Below are 8,632 nucleotides of genomic sequence, written 5' to 3'. Positions count from 1 at the left end.
ACACACCCCTATACATCACACTGACCCCTCCCACCTGACACACCCCTATACACTGACCCCTCCCACCTGACACCCCCTTATACATCACACTGACCCCTCCCACCTGACACCCCCTTATACATCACACTGACCCCTCCCACCTGTGGGGCCCCCATACACTGACCCCTCCCACCTGACACACCCCTATACACTGACCCCTCCCACCTGACACACCCCCTATACACTGACCCCTCCCACCTGACACACCCCTATACACTGACCCCTCCCATACAACACACCCCTATACATCACACTGACCCCTCCCACCTGTGGGGCCCCCATACACTGACCCCTCCCACCTGTGGGGCCCCCATACACTGACCCCTCCCACCTGACACACCCCCTATACACTGACCCCTCCCACCTGACACCCCCTTATACATCACACTGACCCCTCCCACCTGACACACCCCTATACATCACACTGACCCCTCCCACCTGTGGGGCCCCCATACACTGACCCCTCCCACCTGACACACCCCTATACACTGACCCCTCCCACCTGACACACCCCCTATACACTGACCCCTCCCACCTGACACACCCCTATACATCACACTGACCCCTCCCACCTGACACACCGCTATACACTGACCCCTCCCACCTGACACACCCCTATACACTGACCCCTCCCACCTGACACACCCCTATACACTGACCCCTCCCACCTGACACCCCCCTTATACATCACACTGACCCCTCCCACCTGACACACCCCTATACACTGACCCCTCCCACCTGACACACCCTATACACTGACCCCTCCCACCTGACACACCCCTATACACTGACCCCCTCCCACCTGACACCCCCTTATACATCACACTGACCCCTCCCACCTGACACCCCCTTATACACTGACCCCTCCCATACAACACACCCCTATACATCACACTGACCCCTCCCACCTGACACACCCCTATACACTGACCCCTCCCATACAACACACCCCTATACATCACACTGACCCCTCCCACCTGTGGGGCCCCCGTACACTGACCCCTCCCACCTGACACACCCCCTATACACTGACCCCTCCCACCTGACACCCCCTTATACATCACACTGACCCCTCCCACCTGACACACCCCTATACACTGACCCCTCCCATACAACACACCCCTATACATCACACTGACCCCTCCCACCTGTGGGGCCCCCATACACTGACCCCTCCCACCTGACACACCCTATACACTGACCCCTCCCACCTGACACCCCCTTATACATCACACTGACCCCTCCCACCTGACACCCCCTTATACACTGACCCCTCCCATACAACACACCCCTATACATCACACTGACCCCTCCCACCTGACACACCCCTATACACTGACCCCTCCCATACAACACACCCCTATACATCACACTGACCCCTCCCACCTGTGGGGCCCCCATACACTGACCCCTCCCACCTGACACACCCCCTATACACTGACCCCTCCCACCTGACACCCCCTTATACATCACACTGACCCCTCCCACCTGACACACCCCTATACACTGACCCCTCCCATACAACACACCCCTATACATCACACTGACCCCTCCCACCTGACACACCCCTATACACTGACCCCCTCCCATACAACACACCCCTATACATCACACTGACCCCTCCCACCTGACACACCCCTATACACTGACCCCTCCCATCTGACACCCCCTTATACATCACACTGACCCCTCCCACCTGACACACCCCTATACACTGACCCCTCCCATACAACACACCCCTATACATCACACTGACCCCTCCCACCTGACACACCCCTATACACTGACCCCTCCCATACAACACACCCCTATACATCACACTGACCCCTCCCACCTGTGGGGCCCCCATACACTGACCCCTCCCACCTGACACACCCCCTATACACTGACCCCTCCCACCTGACACCCCCTTATACATCACACTGACCCCTCCCACCTGACACACCCCTATACACTGACCCCTCCCATACAACACACCCCTATACATCACACTGACCCCTCCCACCTGACACACCCCTATACACTGACCCCTCCCACCTGTGGGGCCCCCATACACTGACCCCTCCCACCTGACACACCCCTATACACTGACCCCTCCCACCTGACACACCCCTATACACTGACCTTTCCCACCTAACACCCCCTTATACATCACACTGACCCCTCCCACCTGACACCCCCCTTATACACTGACCCCTCCCACCTGACACACCCCTATACACTGACCCCTCCCACCTGACACACCCCTATACACTGACCCCTCCCACCTGACACACCCCTATACACTGACCCATCCCACCTGACACACCCCTATACACTGACCCCTCCCACCTGACACACCCCTATACATCACACTGACCCCTCCCACCTGACACACCCCTATACATCACACTGACCCCTCCCACCTGTGGGGCCCCCATACACTGACCCCTCCCACCTGACACACCCCTATACACTGACCCCTCCCACCTGACACCCCCCCTATACATCACACTGACCCCTCCCACCTGACACACCCCTATACACTGACCCCTCCCATACAACACACCCCTATACATCACACTGACCCCTCCCACCTGACACACCCCTATACACTGACCCCTCCCACCTGACACCCCCTTATACATCACACTGACCCCTCCCACCTGACACACCCCTATACACTGACCCCTCCCATACAACACACCCCTATACATCACACTGACCCCTCCCACCTGACACACCCCTATACACTGACCCCTCCCACCTGACACACCCCTATACATCACACTGACCCCTCCCACCTGTGGGGCCCCCATACACTGACCCCTCCCACCTGACACACCCCTATACACTGACCCCTCCCACCTGACACCCCCTTATACATCACACTGACCCCTCCCACCTGACACACCCCTATACACTGACCCCTCCCATACAACACACCCCTATACATCACACTGACCCCTCCCACCTGACACACCCCTATACACTGACCCCTCCCATACAACACACCCCTATACATCACACTGACCCCTCCCACCTGTGGGGCCCCCATACACTGACCCCTCCCACCTGACACACCCCTATACACTGACCCCCTCCCACCTGACACACCCCTATACACTGACCCCTCCCATCTGACACCCCCTTATACATCACACTGACCCCTCCCACCTGACACACCCCTATACACTGACCCCTCCCATACAACACACCCCTATACATCACACTGACCCCTCCCACCTGACACACCCCTATACACTGACCCCTCCCATACAACACACCCCTATACATCACACTGACCCCTCCCATCTGACACACCCCCATACACTGACCCCTCCCACCTGACACACCCCCTATACACTGACCCCCTCCCACCTGACACACCCCCTATACACTGACCCCTCCCACCTGACACACCCCCTATACATCACACTGACCCCTCCCACCTGACACACCCCTATACACTGACCCCTCCCACCTGACACCCCCTTATACATCACACTGACCCCTCCCACCTGACACACCCCCTATACATCACACTGACCCCTCCCACCTGACACACCCCTATACACTGACCCCTCCCATACAACACACCCCTATACATCACACTGACCCCTCCCACCTGACACACCCCTATACACTGACCCCTCCCATACAACACACCCCTATACATCACACTGACCCCTCCCACCTGACACACCCCTATACACTGACCCCTCCCACCTGACACCCCCTTATACATCACACTGACCCCTCCCACCTGACACCCCCTTATACATCACACTGACCCCTCCCACCTGACACACCCCCTATACATCACACTGACCCCTCCCACCTGACACACCCCTATACACTGACCCCTCCCATACAACACACCCCTATACATCACACTGACCCCTCCCACCTGACACACCCCTATACACTGACCCCTCCCACCTGACACCCCCTTATACATCACACTGACCCCTCCCACCTGACACACCCCTATACACTGACCCCTCCCACCTGACACCCCCTTATACATCACACTGACCCCTCCCACCTGACACACCCCTATACACTGACCCCTCCCATCTGACACCCCCTTATACATCACACTGACCCCTCCCACCTGACACACCCCTATACACTGACCCCTCCCATCTGACACCCCCTTATACATCACACTGACCCCTCCCACCTGTGGGCCCCCCATACACTGACCCCTCCCACCTGACACACCCCTATACACTGACCCCTCCCATACAACACACCCCTATACATCACACTGACCCCTCCCACCCGATACACCCCTATACACTGACCCCTCCCACCTGACACACCCCTATACACTGACCCCTCCCATACAACACACCCCTATACACTGACCCCTCCCATACAACACACCCCTATACATCACACTGACCCCTCCCACCCGATACACCCCTTTACACTGACCCCTCCCACCTGACACACCCCTATACATCACACTGACCCCTCCCACCTGACACACCCCTATACACTGACCCCTCCCATACAACACACCCCTATACATCACACTGACCCCTCCCACCCGATACACCCCTATACACTGACCCCTCCCATACAACACAGCCCTATACATCACACTGACCCCTCCCACCTGACACACCCCTATACATCACACTGACCCCTCCCACCTGACACACCCCTATACACTGACCCCTCCCATACAACACACCCCTATACATCACACTGACCCCTCCCACCTGACACACCCCTATACACTGACCCCTCCCATACAACACAGCCCTATACATCACACTGACCCCTCCCACCTGACACACCCCTATACACTGACCCCTCCCACCTGACACCCCCTTATACATCACACTGACCCCTCCCACCTGACACACCCCTATACACTGACCCCTCCCACCTGACACCCCCTTATACATCACACTGACCCCTCCCACCTGACACACCCCTATACATCACACTGACCCCTCCCACCCGATACACCCCTTTACAATATGACAGAGGGGTACAACTGAATAACAATTCACCAACCAATCAGAATCCAGGAGAGAAACACCAACCAACCACAACACAGAGCGAAAACTCCTCCCCCATCTCTGACCTCTCCTCCCCCAATCACCTGACATCTGACACTCCCTCATCTTTCTCCCATCACCTGACCCTCCTCCCCCCATATTAGGTGAGGTTATGTATGGAGAGGACCCCATTGTTGGGACTGGTGGTGGTGGGGGATGGTGGTCAGTGGTTGGGGGGGTGGTGGTCAGTGGTTAGGGGAGTGGTCAGTGGTTGGGGGGGATGGTGGTCAGTGGTTGGGGGAGTGGTCAGTGGTTGGGGGAGTGGTCAGTGGTTGGGGGGGATGGTGGTCAGTGGTTGGGGGGGTGGTGGTCAGTGGTTAGGGGAGTGGTCAGTGGTTGGGGGGGATGGTGGTCAGTGGTTGGGGGAGTGGTCAGTGGTTGGGGGAGTGGTCAGTGGTTGGGGGGGATGGTGGTCAGTGATTGGGGGGGTGGGGGTCAGTGGTTAGGGGAGTGGTCAGTGGTTGGGGGGGTGGGGGTCAGTGGTGGAGGGTTGAGTGACGAATAACTTGTATATCGCCTCAATGCGCTTATTTCCATCCGGAGTTGTCCTGATCCTTCAGAAGAGGCGGGTCTTAGTTTTTTTCCGGAAGGCTGATGGTTTTCTTCCATGCGGATGTTTGTGGGCAGAGCGTTCCATAGCCGTGGTGGTCAGTGGTTGGGGGAGTGGTCAGTGGTTGGGGGGGGGATGGTCAGTGGTTGAGGGGGGATGGTGGTCAGTGGTTGAGGGGGGATGGTGGTCAGTGGTTGGGGGGGGGATGGTGGTCAGTGGTGTAGGGGGTGGTGGTCAGGGGTATGGTGGTCAGTGGTTGAGGGGGGATGGTGGTCAGTGGTTGGGGGGGGGGTGGTCAGTGGTTGGGGGGGGATGGTGGTCAGTGGTGTAGGGGGTGGTGGTCAGGGGTATGGTGGTCAGTGGTTGGGGGGGTGGTGGTCAGTGGTTGGGGGGGGATGGTGGTCAGTGGTGTAGGGGGTGGTGGTCAGGGGTATGGTGGTCAGTGGTGTAGGGGGTGGTGGTCAGGGGTATGGTGGTCAGTGGTTGAGGGGGGATGGTGGTCAGTGGTTGGGGGGGTGGTGGTCAGTGGTTGGGGGGGGGGGGTGGTCAGTGGTGTAGGGGGTGGTGGTCAGGGGTATGGTGGTCAGTGGTTGGGGGGGTGGTGGTCAGTGGTTGGGGGGGGATGGTGGTCAGTGGTGTAGGGGTGGTGGTCAGGGGTATGGTGGTCAGTGGTTGGGGGGGTGGTGGTCAGTGGTTGAGGGGGGATGGTGGTCAGTGGTTGAGGGGGGATGGTGGTCAGTGGTTGGGGGGGGGATGGTGGTCAGTGGTGTAGGGGGTGGTGGTCAGGGGTATGGTGGTCAGTGGTTGGGGGGGTGGTGGTCAGTGGTTGGGGGGGTGGTGGTCAGTGGTTGGGGGGGGGTGGTGGTCAGTGGTTGAGGGGGGATGGTGGTCAGTGGTTGAGGGGGGATGGTGGTCAGTGGTTGGGGGGGGTGGTGGTCAGTGGTTGGGGGGGGGATGGTGGTCAGTGGTGTAGGGGGTGGTGGTCAGGGGTATGGTGGTCAGTGGTTGAGGGGGGATGGTGGTCAGTGGTTGAGGGGGGATGGTGGTCAGTGGTTGGGGGGGTGGTGGTCAGTGGTTGGGGGGGGATGGTGGTCAGTGGTGTAGGGGGTGGTGGTCAGGGGTATGGTGGTCAGTGGTTGGGGGGGTGGTGGTCAGTGGTTGGGGGGGTGGTGGTCAGTGGTTGGGGGGGGTGGTGGTCAGTGGTTGAGGGGGGATGGTGGTCAGTGGTTGGGGGGGGATGGTGGTCAGTGGTGTAGGGGGTTGTGGTCAGGGGTATGGTGGTCAGTGGTTGGGGGGGTGGTGGTCAGTGGTTGGGGGGGATGGTGGTCAGTGGTGTAGGGGGTGGTGGTCAGGGGTATGGTGGTCAGTGGTTGGGGGGGTGGTGGTCAGTGGTTGGGGGGGGATGGTGGTCAGTGGTGTAGGGGGTGGTGGTCAGGGGTATGGTGGTCAGTGGTTGGGGGGGTGGTGGTCAGTGGTTGGGGGGGGGGGGTGGTCAGGGGGTATGGTGGTCAGTGGTTGAGGGGGGATGGTGGTCAGTGGTTGAGGGGGGATGGTGGTCAGTGGTTGGGGGGGTGGTGGTCAGTGGTTGGGGGGGGATGGTGGTCAGGGGGTATGGTGGTCAGTGGTTGAGGGGGGATGGTGGTCAGTGGTTGAGGGGGGATGGTGGTCAGTGGTTGGGGGGGTGGTGGTCAGTGGTGTAGGGGGTGGTGGTCAGGGGTATGGTGGTCAGTGGTTGGGGGGGTGGTGGTCAGTGGTTGGGGGGGATGGTGGTCAGGGGGTATGGTGGTCAGTGGTTGGGGGAGGGGTCTGGTTGGGGGGGATGGTGGTCAGTGATTGGGGGAGTGGTCAGTGGTTGGGGGGATGGTGGTCAGTGGTTGAGGGGGAATGGTGGTCAGTGGTTGGGGGGGTGGTGGTTAGTGGTTGGGGGGATGGTGGTCAGTGGTTGAGGGGGGATGGTGGTCAGTGGTTGGGGGGGATGGTGGTCAGTGGTTGGGGGGGATGGTGGTCAGTGGTTGATGGGGGATGGTGGTCAGTGGTGTAGGGGGTGGTGGTCAGTGGTTGGGGGGGATGGTGGTTGGGGGAGTGGTCAGTGGTTGGGGGGGGGTGGTGGTCAGTGGTTGGGGGGGGGGTGGTCAGTGGTTGAGGGGGGATGGTGGTCAGTGGTGGTCAGTGGTGTAGGGGGTGGTGGTCAGGGGGTATGGTGGTCAGTGGTTGGGGGGATGGTGGTCAGTGGTTGGGGGGTATGGGGGTCAGTGGTTGGGGGGGGTGGTGGTCAGTGGTTGAGGGGGGATGGTGGTTGGGGGGTGGTGGTCAGTGGTGTAGGGGGTGGTGGTCAGGGGGTATGGTGGTCAGTGGTTGGGGGGATGGTGGTCAGTGGTTGGGGGGTATGGGGGTCAGTGGTTGGGGGGGGTGGTGGTCAGTGGTTGAGGGGGGATGGTGGTTGGGGGGGGGTGGTCAGTGGTGTAGGGGGTGGTGGTCAGGGGGTATGGTGGTCAGTGGTTGGGGGGGGTGGTGGTCAGTGGTTGGGGGGGTGGTGGTCAGTGGTTGGGGGAGATGGTGGTCAGTGGTTGAGGGGGGATGGTGGTCAGTGGTTGGGGATGGTGGTCAGTGGTTGGGGATGGTGGTCAGTGGTTGGGGGGGTGGTGGTCAGTGGTTGGGGTGGTGGTCAGTGGTTGGGGGGGGGTGGTGGTTGGGGGGGGTGGTGGTCAGTGGTTGGGGGGTATGGTGGTCAGTGGTTGGGGGAGTGGTCAGTGGTTGGGGGGGGTGGTGGTCAGTGGTTGGGGGGGGGGTGGTCAGTGGTTGGGGGGGGGGGTGGTCAGTGGTTGAGGGGGGATGGTGGTTGGGGGGGTGGTGGTCAGTGGTGTAGGGGGTGGTGGTCAGGGGGTATGGTGGTCAGTGGTTGGGGGGGTGGTGGTCAGTGGTTGGGGGGGTGGTGGTCAGTGGTTGGGGGAGATGGTGGTCAGTGGTTGAGGGGGGATGGTGGTCA

This window comes from Rana temporaria, assembly GCF_905171775.1.
Source record: "Rana temporaria chromosome 1 unlocalized genomic scaffold, aRanTem1.1 chr1e, whole genome shotgun sequence".
Taxonomy (NCBI): domain Eukaryota; kingdom Metazoa; phylum Chordata; class Amphibia; order Anura; family Ranidae; genus Rana; species Rana temporaria.
This window is presented reverse-complemented; position numbering follows the sequence as displayed.